We start from the raw sequence: 22,811 nt of genomic DNA on the forward strand, positions 1-22,811 counted from the left end.
CCAAAATGTATTTTAAAATAACCCTCGAATAAATACCATGTTTAAAGGCGTTTTTCTGACTAGGCCACTATTTTTGCAAAAGCAAAAAATAATAAATTTTAAAAATCTGTGTTTCATTACACAGCTAAACCAGGACCCATAGAAGTATTGGTTATTTCTCAGCAGTCTTCTTAAACATTTAGTTAGAAATAAAGTGTGCAACATAAAGACATCCAATACTTGTCTTCCATCTCCCAGAGAGATTCGGAGTGTGACTTAGAAGAATTGTAAATGTGCTGTTTTTAGCCATTTTCTTCTGGGAAATCGATGCCTCTATTTATTTGCTGATCTGTCCCACTGTGCGCGACCATAGAATTGGTCTTATTCTTACTATTCCCCAGAGCGACTCCTGTGGAGGTAAGAGAAGGGACTTCATTCTGGAGGAAATATGTTATTAATAAAACGTTACCCCCTAAAGAGTTAAACGTGCCAAGAAAAGAACCAAGTGAGGCTTTACTAATTAGTGTGATGAAAAAAAAATCCCTGATGTGATGAGAGTGTTCAGATGGTGACTAAAGAATTCATCTTTATGTAGAAAATAATTGTTTTTAAGCATGTTTGGTTCTTTTAAGAGTTTGGGTCATTTTTACTGTTTCTGGCTGTTTAATGTAAAAAAAAAAAAAGAAAAACTAAAAAAAAAAAATGACCCACATCATGTGATGTATGTCATTATTAAGTTGAATTTATCTTATTTTTTGAACCATCTTTCTTAACTCTTGGTAATCTTTATAGCTGGCTCTTCATCCTGCCACTCGATTTCAGGTTACAAATTTAAAATTAGTGATTTGTTCAGATTAAAATAATACTGCGTTATATAATATATATGTATATATATTAAAATAATACATGTTATATGATCGTCTGTATATGTTGATTTTTTTGTAGTCTTGCTTTTTAACCTTAAGGACCCAAGGGGCTAAGTCCTTTTTCTTAATTTTTCAAGCAAGTATGTATCTTGTCCTTCACATGAAAAGTCAGTTTTTCCATTGTGATAGGGACACTGATTGTCCCATGCTGATCCCATGTAAGCGGTGACATCTCTTTCCCAAGAGAGGTCAAATTACAAGGTGTTGAAAATAGCCCAGTGACTCAGTATTCTTGGCTGCTTTACGCCAACGGTTTAATTGTCTGCATCATAGAAGCATCTAATTGAGTTTCACATTTAAATAGTGGAAATGATACTTGATGCATTATTTACTTACACAAATGTCTAATTAGCATGTTCCTGATGTTCATTCTATTTGTAGCAAAGATGGGAGGTCAGGGACTGCCGCATTCATATTCCCCACTGAACCTCATCCCTCTGAGGCCTTGTTCATAATAGGTGCTCAATAAAGAGGTGTTAGGAAATGAGCTGAATTGTTGATGGGAGTTATCTAAAGGTGAGAAATTTGTGAATGCGAATGGAGTACTTAACTGTGAGTAACTCAAGTTTAAATCTGATGATGATTAATAGTACCTCAGAGCACTAAATAAGCACTTATGAAATGTGAACATTTGTTAAAACGAATTTATAAATGCAGGCGTTAGCTAAGGCACTCCTGTTGCTCACTGAATTCTTTGACGTTGGAGCCCACTGGGCACTGTAAGCAAAGTGTCATCTCTTAGGTAAAGTTCCGTCGAAGAACACCTGAACTTCTGTGGGTCATAAAACAAGGTGTGGTTTCCATCTGATGATGCGGAATAGAAAGGAGAGAGTGTAGCTTCTACACTGGTGTGAGGAAAACAGTGTATTAGAGAAGGTGCCAAACATCATGTCTCAAACTTTACAGTGCGTGTGATTTCCTGGGGATCTTGTTAAACGTCCGTGCTGACTCAGCACGTCCGGGATGGGACCCGAGACTGCACTTCTCACGAGCTGCCACGTGCTCCTGATGCTGTGAAACACCAGCAAAGTTCTGGAACACACTTAATTCAGTTCAGCCTGTTTACTGAGCGCCTACTGCATGGTAGGCCCGGGTAATCGAGAAATTAAGAACATGGGTCCTCTCTGCCCCCAAGGAGCTGACAAGATAAGGAAGAGAGAGAGAGATTCTTTCTAGACCGATAATGAGGTCCTGGACTAGAAAAGGGCCCAGGGAAGGAGATTTTCTGGTAGGGCTTCCACACTGCTGACCTTGACTTCTAGCTAGTCTTCTTTGAATGAAAAGCTTTGTGATCTGGCAGAAAATAAAGTGCAGATCCTGAAATCAGACAGACCTGGGATAGCTACTAGTACTCTGCTCAGCTATTGTGCAACTTGGAGCAACTTTTTTAACCTCTTTGAGCCTCAGTGTCCTGATCAGAAAAATAGTGGGAATGCTTCCCTAGTCAAGTTGGTAGGATTACCAGTAAAGGGCACGTGATAGGCATAACAAAAGTGATTGTTTTTATTCTTGTTGATGGGAAAGAGGGGGCTGGTAGGCAAGAGGAAGAAGAGGTTCCTAAATATTTTTCCATGTAGCTCACCAATTAGAGATTCGATTTGGTTAACCAACAAACCCAAGGTGAGCAGTGGAGAACCAGGCTAGGGCTGGAGGGTGGGCGGCTGTGGAAGTTCATCAGATGCAAAATGGAATTTTCTGGAGTATGCACATGTCCACTCTTCTCCTGCAGAGCCCTGGTTTCTGGTCAGCTGTGGTGGTACCCTTCTAGCAGTATATTTACCCGAGGTTGTTTCCTGGTGATTAGTCTGTAGGTTCCATCGATCAAGACCAACTGGTGGGAGAGCCTGGGTGGCTCAGACAGTTAAGTGTCTGCCTTTGGCTTAGGTCGTGATCTCAGGGTCCTAGGATCGAGCCCCATTTCAAGCTCCCTGCTCAGCCAGGAGTCTGCTTCTCCATTTTCCTCTGCCTTCCGCCCCACCCACGCTTATGCTTGTTCTCTCTATCTCAAATAAATAAGTAAAATCTTAAAAAAAAAAAAAAAAAGACCAACTGGTGTTCGTGCAGTCAATCACTCCTTCAAAATACGGTTCAGAGGGAAGGGCAAGTACCTTTCCTTTTTGAGGGGCATTGGTGCCTTCCCTGGCAAGGCACTTTTAAGGAAGGATTAAGCCATCAGCGAATCCTTTTCAGTCTGATGGGTTACCTGAAATTAGTGTAGGGTGTGTCAGAATTCATCCGGCAGACGTTTTATGCTTTATGCTCTGAGATGATTGTTTCCTCTCGACATCTGGGAAAGACGGATAGTCTAAGACAGTGGTCTCTATTACCCTGATCTTAGGAGGGGTAATCTGGGAATCTGGATGACCCTCAGAGTGCTTCAGCATTGCTCTGCTTCCAGATAGATAGATAGATACATAGATATGAAATACACACACACACACACACACACATACATATTAGAGTTCCATTTATTATTTGCAAAGGAGATTTTTCTGCTACCATTACTGCTCCCTGCCTCCCCGCCTACAACAAACCTTGATAACCGAGTTGTAAGAGAATGCCAATGGCTGTTTGATGTGTGGGGAAAGGAAAAGTAGAGGAAAGATTGGAGCCAAGGCAGTCCTTGGGAGGTGGAGGGGTAACAATGGGGGGAAAGGAAGGCAGCAAGCGTGCGCGCACCCGTCATGGATATCAGAGCAGTGGCAGGGACAGAGGGTGGGAGGTGGGAGCCAGGGACCCAACTTTGTGGACTGCTGCCATGCAGAAGGCCGCGGAGGATTTTGTTTTGGGTCTTTGAGAGTCATACAGACTTCCAATAGACCCAAGCCCATCTAAAGAAAGGCAAATGACAGAGCTTAGCAGCCTCATTCTTCCCTCTCCTGAACCAAAAAATGGCACTGCAAAATTTCACAAAGGATATTTGTGGCCCTTGAAAGTCAAACTATGGAAAACAGGAGAACATGTTTTAAATTATTATATTTCTGTTATAAAATTATACGTAATTTTTGGAAAACATAGAAAAAAGTGAAGATCATGAAGATTACCTGCAATCTCAAGGTGAATTTCCTCCCGGTCTTTTACCTATGCATTAACTGTTTTTTTAACGTTAGTTGTTTGTTTTTTTTTTTATAATAGAATTTCAGAGCGCCTCACTGGCGCAGTGGGTTAAGCATCTGACTTTGGCTCAGGTCATGACCTCAGGGTCCTGGGATCCCACTGAGCCCCAAGTTGGCTGGGCTCAGTGGGGAGTCTGCTTCTCCCTCTCCTTCTGCCCCTCCCCCCATGCTCCCCTTCTCAAATAAATAAATACAATATTTTAAAAATATATATATAATCTCCTAAAAGTTTCAAATAATCTAGGGCCATCTCTAGTAAAAAAAACTCCCCTTCACAGTCTATGCCCTACAAGAGGCATTCCCCTTTTTGTGCCTGGCAGAAACCTGGTTTTGCTCCAGTGTCCACCATGCTCCCGTGTGTCTCAGGGGTAAATCCTGATTGGCCAAAGCTACCTTGGGTGGACCTGCTGTCCCTGCCAGTGATTGGCTCAGTGTGAGCATGTGGACTCCGTCCTGGCCAATAAAGGATGAGGGTGGGGCACTGGGACGCTTCCCCGGTCCCTCAAATGAGGCAAGAGGGGGAAGCAGTCCTTTTCTTCCTTGGCCACGCAATGCCTGTTAAGTGGGGCAGCCGTCAGCCACCAGAGCAGGCTAGGCCAGGTCCCAGCCGACCTGCCAAAGAATGCAAGTGTGAAGAATTGGCCCTTGACCTTCTGAATTAGCCAGCAAGGAGTCTCTGCTTTGGGATGTTTGGGAGATCGTTAGTTGTAGCCAAAAGCATCCTAACCGACACACCCCATAGCTCTCCACGCTTCTCAGGAGATGAACCATTAGGGTGTAGTCAGCTGGTCATTTCCCCCCACATTTACATGTATACCCACATATGTACGTTTTCTTTTTTAACTAACAGAACTTATTCCATGCATTTTCACGTAGCGACTGTTTTGGGGTCATTTCTTATAGCTACTTTATTCTTTTAAAAAAACTGCATAGTTAGACTCAGAAGTATAATTTATTTAGCCCATTTTAAACATTTATTGTGCTATTTTCACTTCTTGCTATTCTAGTCAGCGTTGTCTTAACTTCCTTCTCTGTATATCTTCGGGTACAGTCCAAATTCTTCTAAGTCGGGGATTACCAGAAGGGGATTCCTGAGTAACGGGGCACGTCTTTTGGATGGATAGATGCTACCAAATAGATGACTCCAATCGCTGTTTCCATGCCCCTTCCCACCCACCCGCCCATGTCTGAACCAGCACCACACATTACCAGTCTCTTGAATCTCTTTTATGCATTTTCACACACCTGACATCAGACCATTTATAGTTTTCCATTCTGGTTGTCCACCTTAATCTGAACATAGGCATTTCCCCATGTCATTGAACATTCCATGTAAACATAATTTTAATGGCTGCATGATAATTCATGCTGATCATTTTTGGAGTGTTCCAGTGGTTTGTGAGGACACAAGAGAGAATACTTGAAGTTGAGAATATTTGAAAAACTAAGTAGACACCATCAACCTTGCAATCATCTCAAAAGAGTCCTGAAAATTGTATTAGGAGACATGCCCCTTTCGTGATCTGTCTCCAAGAAAACTCTGAGGACATGGCCTTCCCAGCCCTTCTCATCCAGATGGCAGGCTGCCCCAGGCATTTCTAGGAACCTTTACTCTTTCTGGGACCTGTAGGGTTTACACCCTGACAGACATCCATTCTTTGAATATACGAGAGTCACTCAAACAAATACTTTGTGAAGTGGCACAGTCGGGTAAGTGTCCAACTCTTGGTTTCACCTCAGGTCGTGATCTCAGGGTCATGAGATCAAGCCCTGCATCAGGCTCTGCACTCAGCACAGAGTCTTCTTGAGATTCTCTCTCCCTCTGCCCCTCCTGCTCATGCTTTCTCCCTCTCTCTCTCTCAAATAAATAAATCTTTAGGGGTGCCTGCGTGGCTCAGTCGGTTATGCAACTGCCTTTGGCTCAGGTCACGATCCCAGGCTCCTGGGATCAAGCCCCCGGTGGCGCTCCCTGCTCAGTGGGGAGTCTACTTCTCCCTCTCCTCCCAGCTCGTGCCCTCTGTTGCTATCTCTCTCTCTCTCTCTCTCTCTCAAATAAATAAAATCTTTAAAAATAAATAAATAAATCTGTAAAAAACAAATACTTTGTGCATTGCCTGACACATAGTGAAATGTAGTCTTTGAAATTTTCCAATTCTGCCAGAGAAGACAGGAAAGCAAATAGGACAGAAGAAATTTATAAAGGATGTTCATCACATTTTTTTTCTCCTTAGTTCAGAGAAGAAAATCTCATGTTTCCAGGAAGTTCCCGGGAATGGGATCATTCCAGTTCCAGTCTGGGGCCTGATCATTGGTCCTTTTTGTGGGCCTACAGTCCTCTTGGGGTAGTTTCACTAAGAGCCCATTGCAGTGAGATGCAGATTTGTTGTTAGTGCTTAGAAAATCCGGTATTTTTTTCAAGTCCAGAACTAGATAGCTTCGATTTTCCACTGTTCCGTTTTGCAAGGTTAAGGCCTCTTCAGAAGTAGGCAGCACGATCGGTGCACACCCCGAGGTGCAGGTGCGGGTGCTCAGCCTGCTTGCTGACACGGTGGGGGCGGGGCTGGAGAAGGGGCTCTGAGCAGGTGGGTGGGGGACAGGGAGGAGCCCATCCAGATCGCCTGTTTGCCACATCAACTGGGTCCTCCGTGCCATCTATGAAAGACGCGCCTGCAGTGCCGTCACTGCATGAGATGCCCGGACCAGACCTAATGAAACGGAGAACTTTAAAACCCCGGGATGGGTGTGTGTGCGGTTGGAGTGGGGGCAGGCGCGTCACGTGGAATGTTACCGAGAGCGCTGGCCGAGGAGCTCCGGGCGCTCAGTTCATCTGCAGACCCGAAGCAGAGATCATTGCTGAGCTCGCCAGGGCCTTCACGGTCAGGGAGGATTTTACTTTTATGGCTCCTCCTCCCTACCCCTTCCCAGCGGTTGTCGAGGGAGAGACGCAGGCGCGGCTGATTTGCATGGTGGTTTCGAAGCGGTTTTATGATCTCTCAAGGTAGAGAACGTGTTCCTATTTCTAATCATATGTAGCCCTTGGCTGCGGACGTCTCTCGGATTTATGGCTCGGGACAAGCTGATTTCACTGGCGGAGCTGCTTCTGGGACTTTCCCGCAGGCTTCCGCTCTTGGCCTCCGTCTCCATCCTGAGGGGTCAGGTGGCCTCGTTCCTCCTGGTCCTGGGATCGTGGGAGCGCTTGTCACACTTGTCGCACAAGCGCTTCTGGAATTGATGGCTCACTCCCACCCACCAGGTTTACGAACCAAAGGAGCTGGCGCTGCGTGTTCACCGCTGGTGGGGAGAGAGACACGGCTCCTAAGAAACCCTCCACCCTTGGACTTCCGTCTTTACTTTCACCTGATCAGGAAAGCCACCACTTCTGGCGATTGTGTCTGGGGAAGCACAGAACCCCTCGACTTAGAGGTATGCGTGGCCTTGATGAAAACAGCCCCCTCCCCTGCATTACACATCCCATTCTTCCCCCGCCCCCCGCGTCCCTCACCTGCTCTCCAGGGAGCCACGGGGTTTGCCCTGGCAGGGCCCTGGCTGCCACTCTCTGTCGGTCTGGTCTTGCTTGGACACGGCCACCAGAATTCCTGCCTTGTCCATACGTGTGCATGTCATTCTCACGGCCAAGCCTGGGCTCAGGCCAGGGCTGTGAGCCCCCGGTACCCCTGGCACCTCATGGGGGGGCAGGCGCCTAGGTGTGCCGGCATGACATGGAAGGGCATGTGCCAGGAAGCCGGTTCTGGGCTGTCGCATGACAGATGTGACCCGCTCAACATTGTCTAAGGAAACATGACGGCGCCCGCTTCCTCCACGGGCCTCAGGGCAACTTGCGCCAGCCTCCCCACCTGGGAACAGCGCCTCCTTGATTGTGGCCCCCGAGTTCTCTAGAAACCTGCTCCAGACACTCACCTGGGAGTTTTCCTGGCCGTTCCTGCCTTGGCACCTGTTTGCTCCTCAGCCAGGGCCCCGCTGCCGTGGCCACACAACCCCAGGGGCGCCGTTCATTCCCGCGTGTGCCACCAAAGCAGCCACGATGGGCGGCCACGGGGCTGCTCCGGTTTGTGCCTCACGCATGTGGACTCATGCTGTCTGGGGTATGTGGAGTGATGCGGCGGGAAGAGTCTGTGACCCTTCCAACTGTCCGGTGGGTTTCCTCCCTCTTATCTCCCGGTGCCTGGGCTAGTGGCATTCTCCAAGCACACGCGGGACTGCTGCAGCTAACCCTCTGCGGAGACCTGCACTGGCCCCTTCGTGGCAAAGGCCCGGGAAAGAGTGGCAGTGCCTAACGAAGGAGCCATCGTGCTTAACTTTTTATTTATTTTAATTTTTTAAAAGATTTTATTATTTATTTGACAGAGAGAGAGCAAGCTAGTGCACAAGCAGGGAGAGCAGCAGAGGGAAAGGGAGAAGCAGACTCCCCACTGAGCAGGCAGCCTATTGCAGGGCTCGATCCCAGAACTCTGAGATCATGCTTAAAATTTTAAAAGAAGAACAGATCCTTGTGTGTTCCCGGTGTCTGTGAGGGTGCGCCGCCTTTGCGTGAGTTCGCTGTTCCGTGCGACCAGCCGTTTACCCGTAGGTACAGAGTCTCCTGTTGCTGTCTTGCCGTGTGTCGAAGTGTGTCCTCGATCAAGCAGCAGAGTCTCATTTCTCAGTTTGTGCTACTGGGGGTGGTATCCTTGGGTGGACTTACTTGAGGCTATGTTTGTGTTTTCTAGCAGCCTGCGTTTGGCAGCTCTTGTATATATTGTTTATATGAGCTCCCTATAAAAACACTCAGCCTTTTCCTCGGGTGCGGCGGCGCTGACCCATGACCTGACTTGAAATCACAGCGTGTGAGTGGCCGTCCCCGTAGGGGCTGGCAGCATCTTAAATGGTTTGACGAAGACAGCTGCTGGCCTCCAGCAGGAAGCCTTGGCACCTCGACATGGCCACCAGGGCCAAGTGACCTTGGCGAGTCGCAGACCCCCGAAACTGAGTCCCTTCATCTATAAAAGGGAGGTATTAATACTAAACAATCAAGAGTCAATGTCCATTACAGTGAAAGGTAGTGGTGCTATTTTTATCACTCGCTGCTGGGAGTAGCTCATCCTTCAGACTCCCCACACACCACCATTTCCACCAATAAATGCCAGCCTCGAGGTGATTTCTTTTTGAATGAAGTGCTTGCTTTTTTCTGACAAGGTACATGCTAGCAATTAAAGACACAATATCTCCCAGTGTTCTCTTGAAAGCTAACGTCATGGGAAAAAGTGAAATAAACTATAGAAGCCAGACACTCACAATGTCTTGGCACATGCTTGGGGTTGCACACTTTGCTTTCAAAAGCTTTTGCCATTTACGAGAACAAAGTAGCCTGATAACCTTTTGTGTCTAAAAATTCAACCTAAATCAAATAGACTTTGCATAGTCCCATGGAGTCTGAGATTTTGTGAGATGTATGGGGCCTCTCACCACGATAAGGGTGACATGTGCTCTTTCTTATGACCTCTTGTTTTTTCTAAAGAGGGTTGGCCTGCAGAATTAGGGCTCAGCTCTGACCAGACTGGAAGGATCCTGTTACTTTCCTCCTATGTCACAATCCCCTTAAGGAACAAGAAACACCTGACTTTCAATGGAAACAGGACTTTACTCTTCGGATTGGACACCTACACACACCTTGATTCTGGTTAATAAGTGGCTTTTGCAATAGAAGGAAAGGATTTACAATGGACGGTATGTCCCCCTGAAATTCATATGTTGAAACCCTAATCCCAATGTGATGGTATTAAGAGGTTGGGCCTTTGGGAGGTGATTAGCTCACGAGGGTGGAGTGCCCATGGATGGGAGTAGTGTCCTTAGAAGAGGAGGCCGGAGAGCCAGCTCGTGCTGTCTCTGCCGTGGGAGGACACGAGAAAAGGCCCCCATCTGCAACCAGGAAGAAGACCCTCACAGAACCGACTGCAAGCACCCTGTTCTCCGACTTGCAGCCCCCAGAGCTGTGGGAAATAAATGTCTGTTGTGGAAGCCGCTCAGCCCATGGTAATTTGTTACAGTAGCCAGAACAGGGGAAGACAGGACCTCAGTGATCATCCAGAACAGTGTGGCTCATGCTTTCCAGATGAAAATGAGAGGCTCTGAACGCCAAGGGGCCTTTCCCTCCTCCCAGAACTTGCAGCTCCTGCAGCCAGGCAGGCTTGCTGACCTATTCCAGAAGGTTCAGGACTTCCCTTTTCTCTGCTGAGACCAGAGCACGTTGCCTCTGAGGCTGGAATCCAGCCACGTTGCAAGAATGAGGCTCCCCTGGCCTCAGCCAGCACTCTCAGAGCCCAGAAATCCTGGGAGGGAACACTGCAGTCCAAACGGCCAGCTCCCCCCCCCCACCACTGTTGTCTTATCTCGCTCCGTGTGCCGCGCAGCTGCTCTCTGACATGAGCACAGTAAGATAAGGAAGCCGGCGTCCTGGGGCGGCTGGGAACAGGGAGAAACAAGCACAAGGCTGGACACAGATTGTCCACTTTCACTTCTAGAACCCACTCACCCTTGCAGGCACTGACCTCCGACTTCCTTCCAGATAAACAGAATAAAAGCACAGCACTCCCTCATGTCTGTGATGCAGAAGGAAACGCCTGTGTGTTTGAACAACTTCTAACAGGGCTTCTCAAGCACGGGGGGCAGGGCCCACAGCAGGACTTACCCCTGCACCTCTTTATCCCCTAGCTTTGTCACTGCCACTCCAGGGGCATCTCATTGTCATTTTTCCCTAATAAATTAGGCAACATGAAATATCATTAGGTCTAGGGGTCCAGGAGGGGCTGCGCTCACCTGTCACCGTCAAGCACATTAGCTCCTTGGATTCGACAGCAGTCTCTGGAGGGAGCGCTGTTCGATTCCCACTTCACGTACAAGATACCAAGGCTCAGGGACGTTAAGTGACGTGTGCGGGGACATTCAGAGCAAGAACTTGAATGTATCCCTTTAAAGAAGGACCGAAAATAGAACAGCCCATTTTTGTTTACTTTTTCTGAAACGCCGCTTCTCAGGAGATAGGATGTGTACCAAACTAAGCATCTTGAAAGTGGCTTCTGTACTTAGCGGCCACCTCGGGCAGGAGGTTACTGTGTGCTGGCCGGGGTCATGCTGGGGTCGAAAGCAGCCCCGATTTGGTGTCCGTGTTCCAATCCAACCCTCAGGAAGCGGAGGCTGCGTGTTAAAGGCCATAAGAGACGAAAGCTGGCAGGAAAACCATTTTTAGGGCAAAATCATTATGGTGTTCCTTGTCATCTTTTAGTAGCTAACCTGCTTTTCAAAATTATTTCTTTAGCTGTAATAAGGACTGTTAAATCAGGACACTCCGTATGTCTCTCATTTTCTCTGGAGGCAGGTATGTCTTTCTTCAGCTGAGAGCAACAGAGAAGTCAGCAGCCCATTTGTGAGACACTGTTTCTCACCTGAGTGTCACCAGTCTTGGGGCCTAGAAAACCAGCCGCTGACTGGTTTGTGGAGAGGCGTCCCAGAAGTCAGCCAGGGTTCACCTGAAGTGTGTTTTCCCACCTTCTTCCCCTCCACATGCAAGTGTGGACCTCGGCACTCAGGTTCCATTAAGAAAAACACATGCAGGCAAGGTATTGGAGAGTTTCAAATAACGGGGTTGGGCTGCTGTGGGCCGAGGCGCTGGGCTCGTCCTGGGGGGGAAGCCTGGAGGAGCCCTGTTAGATCGCTTGTGTCTTTGTCTGTCTCCCTGCTCCCACCACTGATGGAAACGGAAGCGGAACCCCAAATGAACATCAGTAAGGTAATGTGGTCTGTCCCGTGACTGGCACACGCAGGCACACACACGAAATCAAATTTGTTCTAGAGCTTGGCTCAGGTTTGAATCACACCCACGCCAAAGAGGCAGGAGGGTTCCAGCACCTTCTCAGAATGAGGGTGTTACACTGACCCAATAAATCTTGTTTTTTCCTCCAGAATCCTTGAATAACATCCGTCTTAATTATTCCGGGCTCTATATTGTTCCAGAGAGTTCTAAACTAAAGGAACTGATTTAGGACGGTTTTCCAGCTATGGCTTACATTTGTGCCTTGGGCAATGATGACTGGGGATCGTGGGGTTGGGCTCGCTTGTTTTCATGGCCGACTGTGAATTAATACGGGCAGGAGTTAACTATGATTCAAGGGCCACTTGAATTCTGATTACGCAGGTAGGCTAGCCCGGGTGAACTCCCTTCCTCATCCGTTCCACACACGCAGAATTAGCATCTCGGTTTCAACGTTTCCCTGGCTCTTCGGTGTTGCATTTTGCTCCTAGCGTGAAGGCGCGTCCCCAGGCCACAGGAGTAGTGCCTGGGAAAGAGGTACACAGGGCTTGGGAGGAATGGCGCTCCCCAACTTTCTCAGATGGGGAAGGGTGTGGTTGGACATATGGAAGAAGTTTGGAAAGAATATGAGGTGAGGTCTGTAAATTGTGAAATGTGGGGCTCCTCTTAGTTCTGGGGCAGATGTGTCAGGATCCAGAATTTTTTTTTTTTTAAAGATTTTATTTATTTATTCGACAGAGATAGAGACAGCCAGCGAGAGAGGGAACACAAGCAGGGGGAGTGGGAGAGGAAGAAGCAGGCTCATAGCGGAGGAGCCTGATGTGGGGCTCGATCCCATAACGCCGGGATCATGCCCTGAGCCGAAGGCAGGCGCCTGACCACTGTGCCACCCAGGCGCCCCAGGATCCAGAATTTAAACAACGGTACTTTTGAGCACTGGTGGCAACACTCGTATTGCTAATCCTAGTAAATTATGATGCTCGCAGACACCAGAGTCATTCAGCCAGTCCCCATCCCTCCAGAACTTATTAGTGTTCTAGGGCAAACCTCATATCCCAAGATTTTTTCCAACCAAAGTAGATCATTGATTCTGATAACTTGGGCCCATAGTGGATCTATTTTCTATTCTGTCTAAAAGTTAGGCTATAAAATGCCATATTTACCCCAAAGTCCTATTCTCTTTATTATACCTAACTACAGATTGCCCTTCTTAAGATAAACAATTTACATTTTGCTTTTGCAGTTTCCTCTTTCGGTTAACTATCCAGAAACTTCTGGGAAATATTTGGGGTTAGCTTCCAATCTGGTTGAAGACAGACACTGTTATCCTCGGCTTTGATTCTTACAGCTGAGTCTCCCCAGGATGTGTCCCCTAGCGGAGAGTCGAGCCTGTGGATCTGGAAGAGACTCAGAGGTCAGGCCACCAGAGCTGTCATTTTACAGAAGAGGAAACTGAGGCTGGGGCTTGGAGGTGGCAGAGCTGGGCCCAGAAACAGGTCTTCAGCCTCCTGGCATGAGGTCGTCGTGCCCCCTCCCCCGTGCCTCCTCGTACCTGACTTTCGATGTAGGTGTTGATCATTTTACAAACAGGAGCAGGACTGTAGGTGTGAATTAAAAGACAAATACTGCGTATTTCAAGTCCCCAGATCGCCACCCTGGGCTTACCTTACTTTTAGGATTCCCATAAGGTGTAGCAATAAACATGTAAAATTTGCCTTTCACGATCGTGCGCACTGATTTCCCTTCTTTTCCTTGAAGATGAATTTGCATGGTCACTGGGTTGAGATGGGGAGACCAGTGGCACCGAGCACAGGAGATGCCGGGTCGAGCCCCTTTTAGCCACGGAGAACTGCTTCATTTCTCTGCATCCTCTTGGAAACTGAGAACACGAGGCCCACCTTCCGAAAGGCATTTGTGTGATGATCAAATGAGATAATTGAGGGTGAACATATTCTGAAAATTATTAGTGCCTAAGAAGTGTAAGGGGACAAGTGACAAATGACAGTCTGATTCCATTTTAATTCAAAACTGGGTAAGTGAAAGGACTGCTCTGTCTGTCAAACATCAGAACACAATGCTTACAGACTGGGGGCTTGGGTTAGGCTCCTGCTGTATTCCTTCCCAGCTGTGCAGCGTAGGAAAGTTGCTAAACCTGGTACCTCCACTTCCTCCCCCGTCAGACGGGGGCCTGGTAGTGCCTGCTTCCTGCCGTGGATCTGAGACTCACCGACATAGTCCATGCAAAGCCCCTAAGATTGTAAGCACACGGTGCCTACTAGTTATCACTGTTAAGTTTTCTTCAGTGAATATTTATGTTCATGCCAACTATACCTAAGAAAACTGTGGAGAAAGTGTTAAAAGAGAAAGAAAGCAAACATATCCCTGGGTGGCTGGGATCTTGCTGTAGGGCTGTGTAGGGGAATGGCCAGGACCAGTGACCGGCTGCTCTGTCCACTGACTGAGGGTTGGAACATTCCACAGCCAGACTGATCCTGCAGAAACACACACACACACACACACACACACACACACCCCAGACTGATCCTGCAGAAACACACACACACACACACACACGCGTGCGCGCACACATAATTAAGCCCCAGGTGGCAGGGAGACTGGAGTGCTATCTCACTAGGTATTTATCGTCCAAAGGGACAAAGCCCAGACCTTGGAGACCAATCTAGGTCATAAAAGCCCAGGCACATGGGACTCTCTGACCCCTGGAGCAATTTTACATGCAAGAAGGTCAAGCTAAGAACCCAGGGTCCTTTCCATCTCATCTCCAAGGAGCAAAGGTGTCTCTTCCTTCTTTCTGGACAGAGAGAGAAAGGCAGCTACTTCTGTCCTGTGCATAAGCAGAGAAAATCCTGTTTTGCATCCCTCATCTCTGGGGTGTAGCCTGCGCCCACGTAGAGCGTCTCCATAGGTTCTCGTCACCTTGCCTGGGGTCTAGGTGTGGGGGCCGATGGCGCAGCCTCACTGGCTGTTGGTCAGGGCGTGAGTGTCCATACAGAGCCGCCTCGTGTTTCTGCAGCGTCCACGTACATGAAGTAGATATCCGTGCGAGCCGGCGGCGTCTCAGCCCCTGCCTGGTTTGACAAACAGGCCGCAAAACTGGGCACATCACTGTGCCCAGAGAAGCCCATGTCCCGTCTCTGGGACATGTTGAAGGAGCGAGGGAGCGAGGTCGGCACAGCCCACAGGGGTCATCGGCAGGACCAGGAAGCTCCAGGTGACCTCATCCAGGGTCCCCTCATTTGGCAAAGACACACCCCGTACACGAATAAACAGACCTTTTTTTTTTTTTTTTTTTTTTTTTTACAAATTATAGCTGGATTCTTTTGCAGAAGAGTACAGTCCTAATGAAAGGACTCTGTCCCAAGCTGTTCACGAAAGAAGTGGAGAATGCTGGCGTCTCCTGGCGTTTCTGCTTCTGATCAGCCTCATCTGGGAATTTAATCCACTTTCTGATCAAAGTCCAAAGTCTGTGTTTCGCTCGAGCTTTAATCGTTGGCTGTAAAGACTCCCTGCTATTGCACACACACATTAAAATCGGGTTACAGCCAAACAGGGATTTGGTTCTCAGGGCTGGGGGGTTGGGTAGGGAATACGCATCTAGATAAACAGGCAATCAGTACCTTCATTACGGGAAGGGACTACCGGATCTCAGGTAACAGTGAACAATGTTTTCCGCATGTTGGGAATATTTTATCCTATATGCTGAATTTTCTATAGGCCGAAGGCTATATGTGAATTGTTGAAATGGCCCCAACCCGTATTATCTGTTGTTTCTTTAACACTTCAGTAGAGCAAAAGAAGAAAAATAATTTAAATTCAAATGCTTTCCAGACTCCAGTATGAACTTTCACTTCTTTGTGATTAAAAAAAAAAAAAAAAGGTTTCCATTTCCTTTAAGGAAGTAGATGATATTTGTGGGGCTGGCTGAAGAATCCCTTTATAAAGGAAAGTGAGGAGGCTTGAAAAGGACTTAGGTATCAGGAAGCCTGCTCAGGACTTCCTTCACCTTATCTATCAGTGAAGCGTTCAGATGGGTTGAAAGATGGGAAGATGCTGTGTGACATCGCATACCAGAGCGAAGGAATTCCAGCCCCACTGTGTGCTGGGATGCCGCTGAAGGCCAGATGCCAGGGGAGGGGCATGGGAGCTCGTGCTCGGAGGGGCCCAGGGGACTTTGGCCCAGAATGTTTAGAGGCTCGGGGGCTCAGATCTGCCAGCATCTCGCTTCTCCTTAACCATGTATTTCATACTCAGAGCACCAATTTCCAGAGAATTAGAAGAAATAAGGATGCATAAACTCTACTGACAAGTTCACCCTTCTTTTCTCCCAGCAATGCGGAGGAGCCGCGATGCTGAACTGATTCCCACGTAATTCCCCATTGACTCGCCCGGTGTCGAAGATGCAGGGCAGAAGGCTGACATGCTTGGTCCAAGGGTGCATTTTGGAACAAACCCCTCATAATACATGGCCTTCCCATTAAGCTGTCAGATTGACGAGTACAGGGGCGCTTTGGGTTGTTTCCGTTCTAGATCACTGCGCAGTCACTATTGACGCTGTCCAGGCAAGTCATGTATACGAATTGAAAGTAAGAGTGTTTTGTAATTGTCCATGTTGGTCTTGCGTAGGTCTGCCTTTTCCCAGAGCAGGGGTTGACCCTTTCATCAAAATCAGTTTTCCTCCGGCTGCTGTAGTTCAGGAAGGGGATAGACGAGGTTGAGGAAGGCATGAGCAGCCCAGGGCTGCGGAAATCCACGAAGGCCAGCCAGACGAGAGCCAGCGAAGGCTGTTTACGCAGAGCTGGCTCTAGCGAGGGCGTCGGCCACCAGCTCTTTGGCAGAGACTCGAAGCCAGGCAGGGGAGGGGGAAAGCCGTACAGCGGGGGCAGGGAAGGCTCCCGGTGTGCCCTGATGGGAGGCCGTCACCCTGGGGAAGCTGGAGGTGGGCTCAAGAGCGGGGGCATCTGTGATGGGTGAAGGGTGTGTGTTTGGCTTTCTTTAGCAGTTCCTCAGGTGGCCGGGGGCGGGGGAGGGGGAGGGCTGGGAATTAGGCAAGTTATGCATTTTTACTCCAGTGCTGGCCATTTGGGGCTGATGGGTGCAGAGGCTGTTGGTTGGCATTTTGGATTATTGTTGGTGGGGGAGGCCTGCCTTCCTGCAGGCATGACGGAGAGCTAGCAGGCTGCCTTCCCCGGCTGGTGACTGTAGATAGCTCTTGGTTTCCTGGCCAGGTTGCTGCAGGGTGTGGGTCAGAGTTCTGTTTCGACACGCTGTCTGGCCATCGTTTGTATATTACTTGGGATCTCAGGACCCGCATAGCGCTGGCCGAGAATAAGCCCCCGTCAGCCTGGGAGCTGCTCAGGCTGCGTAGCTCCCAGTCGGGCAGCAGGCACTGAGAGTGGCCCGGCGGTCGCCGGCAGGGCCCACCCCGCGACCGTCCGTTCTCGGCTGCGCGCTTGGTCGCGGGGCTCAGAGACACGGCAGCGTTTGCGCGCAGAGAGCTCCCGACCGCCTTCCCTCGACTTGGGCTCGGCGCTAGTGAGCTGCTGGTCTGAGGGGCACACTGTTTTATTGGGCAGGAAAGCTCCATCCTGGTTTTTAGTCCCATTTTTGGTTAGCAATTCGCTGTCTTCATCATCTGAGGACTCCCTACAGTGGAAGATTCTCGTCTGCCCCATTTCACCCCTGCTCTCAGCCTTGACATGGCGGAGGGTCTTCTGGCCAGGAATGGAGTGTTCCCAGTTGCTCTGAAATTTCTATGGTAATGTCCTTCTTCAGTCATTTTCTTGACACCCACTGGAAGTTCGACGTCATGGCCTCCCTGCCCTGGGCACTGTGTCCGGTCTGAGGCCAATGGAGGCCGCACCAAATGGCTTGGCAGTGTTTGTGCCAGCCCTGGTGCCCGTCGCTGTGGTCCTGGCAGCCCCTGGGGGGTTCTTCTGAAGAGGGTCCCGCTTGCCCCCCAGTTTATTGCTTGTGTGTTTATTGTGTGTTTGACATCATTGGTAGTCAAAGGAGACACTGGCATCGTTTACTTTTCTAGAATTCAAGAAAAAAGTTTTTGGAGTTTAAAACATTAAGTTTTACACAAAATGTGTCTAAAGTATCTAAGTTTATAAATAAACTCTAAAAATATTATGTAGGGTTTTGAAAGACATCTGCAAGTTTTGAAGAGGGGATGGTTTTAAACAGGCATTTCTTCTCTTGCCTTTGTGTTTGCACTTTTAAATTAAATGACATCCTCTGAGTGTAGGAGTTAAGTCAAAGCTGTCAAGATTTTTTTTTTCCGTCCTAATAACAACCCTTGTGCCATTGACTACCAAGAATAACAATGAGCCTTTTTTTAAGCTAAAAAAGAGTATTTATTTTCGTTGCTGAAAGAACAATTATTCGTGTCCTTAAGTTATTGAAGGTATTTTTATGAATTCTAAGAATAACTCCTTTTGAAGTTCAGCCACACAAAATAAAAATGCCTTATTCGTAGGCCCTCCACCTGAAATATTTGGATTGTTGGGTCTTGGCTTTTCAATAAAAATAGCTAACATTTAGTGAGGACTTTTCTGTGCCTTACGCTGTTGGAAATGCAGTGACTATATTAACCCATCTACTTTTCACATTATCCTCACTGCATAGCTTGCAAACTGAGGCCCAGAAAGTTTCAGTCCCTTGCTCAAGGTCATACGGCCCCAATTTGGACCTGGGCCATCAGATATCCACCTTAGGCCTGCATTGACCCTAGAAGGTTCCACTTGCATGCTGTTGAGGCATTTAGTTTCTCCCTTATTTCCTCCTCAAACATAAGCTTGGGCAGAAGAAGGAACATTTACTATACGTTTTTATCTCAGAGCGCTTCCGGCTTTTGGAGTATAAGACATAGTGATGACTGTTAGGCTCTTCCCTGGAATTTGGCCCGCCTGTTGCCAATATGGCCGCTGAGCTGATCTGTTACCCATAGCGCTCACTCAAGAAAAGACAAGAGGAAAAACAAGGAGGAGGATGGTAGTAAAAGTATTTTATGATCATCTTCTGGTCTCGTTTTTTTGTCTTTCTTTTGATTAAATCGGTTTTCACAGACTTTTTTTATTGCACTGAAATATTAAACACCACTGAACTGTGCACTGAAAAATGGTTAAAATGGTCAGGTTCATGGTGTATGTATTTTACCAATCAATCAATAGGCAGGAAAAACCATGTGAAAATCCAAGGCGCTGATGAGCAAATCCTCAGCAAGGCGTGATGTCTCCAGGGTGCGCGGGTTGCATTGGCTGGAAGAGAGTGAGACTTTCCCTAACATGTTCACATTCTGCATTGATCTCACAAGGAATCAGAAGGCCTCAGCAGGATATGAAGATCTTCAGAAAGAAGCCAAGAATAGCGTGGAAGTGCCTCCTTTTGGTGCAAGAAGTGGCTGATGTAGTGACTTCAAGGACCACTTTGGTTCCTGCTGTGTCTGGGGGGTGAGAACTGCGGATGAAAACGCTATGAAGATATGCCCTCCTGTGCTGGAGAGGAGAAAACAAAGGATTGATGAAGAAAGGGGGGGGGGCGTCCCTGGCACATATTTTTAAGTTTGATGGATCTAGTCTCTTTTAGAAGTGAATGTCTTCGAGGACTTTCCTCGGCAAGGAGGCAGCACAATTCCAGGGAAGAAGGTTGCGCAGGACTGAGGGCTGGGATGCCTTGCCTGACTAGGTGGGCCCAGGAAGATTCAGCTGGGTTCATGTTTTTAGGAGGATTGTTATGGACTTTGCGAGAATCCTGATTACAAAATCCCATGGGTTCTTGATGGTCTGTTCCATCCCCCCCCTTTTTTTTTCATAAGCCCTGGTTTTTTAGGGTACAGTCTTTGAGGATCTTCTAATGTTCTCGAAGAAATGCCTGCATCATACGTGGGAGGGTAATGCCTGAAAAGTTCTTACAGGTACAGGGACAGGTCAAGATCTGGATCAGAACTTGAGTTTTGGGGCGCCTGGGTGGCACAGCGGTTAAGCGTCTGCCTTTGGCTCAGGGCGTGATCCCGGCGTTACGGGATCGAGCCCCACATCAGGCTCCTCCGCTATGAGCCTGTTTCTTCCTCTCCCACTCCCCCTGCTTGTGTTCCCTCTCTTGCTGGCTGTCTCTATCTCTGTCGAATAAAAAAAAAAAAAAAGAACTTGAGTTTTGCCACTCTGGGCTTGAAGGGAGCTCACAGGGGATCTAAAGAAGGAAGAGATGGACAGCAAAAGAACATTTGCAGAGCTCAAATGCCCTGCACAATGTGGCATAGAGTGAAGCCAGGCCACCATGAAAGGGTCACCTCTACGTCTAGAGCATACACTCTTTCTCGGAAGCATCCTCTTGAATGGCAGGAACATACACATGCCATCACGGATGGAAAAGTGATCTTTTGCTTAAATGTGTGGCTGTTTCAGAGGTTACCTGCATAATCAGAAAACATGGAGCCGGAGATCCCTAAAGAGGACATTTCTCTCTAGGCAGAGAATACAGAGATCTAGAGCTGGGAATTATTTTAGATTTGACATTTACGTTGTCAAGAAACTTTCCCATATGTCCAACAAGACTTTCTATTTAACTTCAGACGGGTAAAAATAATTCTATTTGAGGGAAAAACTTGTTGTTATTGTCTGTCCTGAATTGCCCTGACACCTGTTCTCTGCCTCAGGCTGCTTCACCATGAGCCCCCGTCCCCGGCCGTGGGGAGAAGCTGTGTACGGCGGGACACCTGAGTACATGGGGCCCACTGCGGCATGTCACCCGACAACATTGTCCACGTGTCCGTCTCAGGGGCATGCGATTCCCGTGTGTTTGAAGCTAGGTGTAACCTGAGTTCAGAGACTCGCTGGGGAGAGGAAGGTAGTCAGTTTCCTTCCCCGGTACTGTTGCATGAGCAAGATGCACTTGTTCCAAATGATTCTTCTAGAAGCGTTTATCTTAGCCAATGTGGCACCTCGGCCTGCAGTCAGCTCTCCTTTCTCTGATTCAGATGGTAGCTGGGTGCAGGACTGGAAGTCGTTCAGAGACCCTAAATAGTGTCTTTATTTTTTTTTTTAAGATTTTATTTATTTATTCGACAGAGACAGCCAGCGAGAGAGGGAACACAAGCAGGGGGAGTGGGAGAGGAAGAAGCAGGCTCATAGCGGAAGAGCCTGATGTGGGGCTCGATCCCATAACGCCAGGATCACACCCTGAGCCGAAGGCAGGCGCTTAACCACTGTGCCATCCAGGTGCCCCCTAAATAGTGTCTTTAAATAAACTGTCACTTCCCTGCTTCATTATGACCACCAGTAAGCCCTGGAAAGGACAGGATGGTGGCAGCCAGTCAAAGAGGGGCAGCACAGTTGCCAGCAGAGACCAGCTGTGAATTCCAGCCCCGTTGCCCATTAGCTGCAGGAATTTGGACACCTGGTTTCATGACTCTTGGTTTCAGTTTGTTTCCTCACAGGGACTGAACTATAGATGTTCCCTAAGGTCCCTTCAGCTTTAAAATTTGTGCCTCAACTATATTCAAATCACAACATTATTATAAAGTTATTATAAATGTGACTATCCTATCTCTTAAAAGCTATACTATGTTTCCTAATCATCAGTAGGAGGAAATTAAAATTGTTGAATTCTTTTTTTTTAAGTTTTATTTATTTATTTATTTGCAAGAAAGAGCATGAGCTGGGGGTAGGGGGAAGGCAGAGGGAGAAGCAAACTCCTCGCGGAGCAGGGAACCCAACACAGGGTTCAATCCCAGGACCCTGAGATCACGACTTGGGCCAAAGGCAGACACTTAACCATCTGAGCCACCCAGGCACCCCTATAATTGTTGAGTTCTTAACTTCGCTCTAAAGCCACATTGTGGAAGTTTTCAGGTACCAGGAGTTTTCTCAAGGCCGAAGTTTGTGACAGAGGGGTTTTGAAAAACTGGAGAGAGGTAGGAGGGAAGGAGAAGAGGGAACATGATATCGGTGTGTCCCCATCAGAAGCCCCACTGTCTGTAAGAATTTGATGTAAGCTAAAAGAGGCCCCAAGAGTTGGTGATGGAGGGAGAAATAACACTGTAATGTTGGGAAAGGTAGTTAGTCATTTTGAGAAACAGAATCTACAATTTTACATCTTCCCTTTACCCTAGACCGCCAACTTTAATTCCAGATAGATTTAACAGTGATTTTTTTTAAAAGTAGGAGAAAATAGAAAAAGAAACATTTGTGGAAGTTTACTCTTGAGTAAAGAATTCTCTGTAGGAGAACAAAAAGAAGCTGCAAAAGAAAATATTGACAGATTTGAGTTAAACTTCTGTGCTTCATAAAAAGGCAATCAGAATGTAAAGACTGTTCATCTGGAGAGGATATTTGCTGAAAAGAATGAAATCTTCAGTGTAAGGAAAACTCTAGAAACAGATTTTATAACTAAGACTCTAATCCAGAATTTCTCTGATTCTGACCCAAGAATCACTTGCATCAGAATTAGCTAGAAAGGTAGATCCCCGTCCTCGACTGAACGTTTGCACCCATGCTGCTGCACGCTGAGGGCTGGGATCGGCTGCCCCACCCTGGCGGAGAGCACCCCTTCCTGTGACGGCACAGAAGACGGATGACATATGGTTAACAGGAACATGGTTGGTCTCTTGAGAAGTTGAGGAAGTGCAAATAGAAACGATGAGATCATTTTTCATTAATCAAGTTATCAAAAAAAAATCTTAAATGGTAACTCCTAGGGATGTGATATGTGCTTGCCATGGCACTTACGGTGGTGTGTATGAGGGAAGCCATCTGCAGGACGTGTCAAGGGCCCTTCACATCTTCACGCTCAGAGCCCCAGCATTCTACTTCCGGGACCTCCCCTAAGGGAATAAGCCCAACTGCTAACCACAGTGCTGTTTATATTAGCAAAAAGTTGGAAACAGCAATGTCTGAGAAGCTTGCTGTGGTCGAATAAACCCGGAGCAGCCACTGGCCGGAATAATCGACAGCTATGAAAAGTATT

At 47.7% G+C, this 22,811-nt stretch overlaps 1 protein-coding gene across 5 annotated transcripts in view; it reads left to right on the forward strand.

Annotated features, from left to right (window-relative positions):
• NPAS2 (neuronal PAS domain protein 2) overlaps positions 1-22,811 on the forward strand; it is a 154,527-nt gene that overhangs the window by 1,653 nt on the left and 130,063 nt on the right. For 4 of the 5 annotated variants that reach the window (XM_040623583.1, XM_040623586.1, XM_040623588.1 and 1 more), the window contains exon 2: positions 7,275-7,444. The exons of the other annotated variant lie outside the window; for it this stretch is intronic. The gene's annotated coding sequence lies outside the window, so the exon portion shown is untranslated. The remainder of the gene's footprint in view (positions 1-7,274; positions 7,445-22,811) is intronic. 5 annotated transcript variants of the gene reach the window in all.

Source organism: Ursus maritimus, unplaced genomic scaffold (assembly GCF_017311325.1).
Source record: "Ursus maritimus isolate PB19 unplaced genomic scaffold, ASM1731132v1 scaffold_6, whole genome shotgun sequence".
Lineage (NCBI taxonomy): Eukaryota > Metazoa > Chordata > Mammalia > Carnivora > Ursidae > Ursus > Ursus maritimus.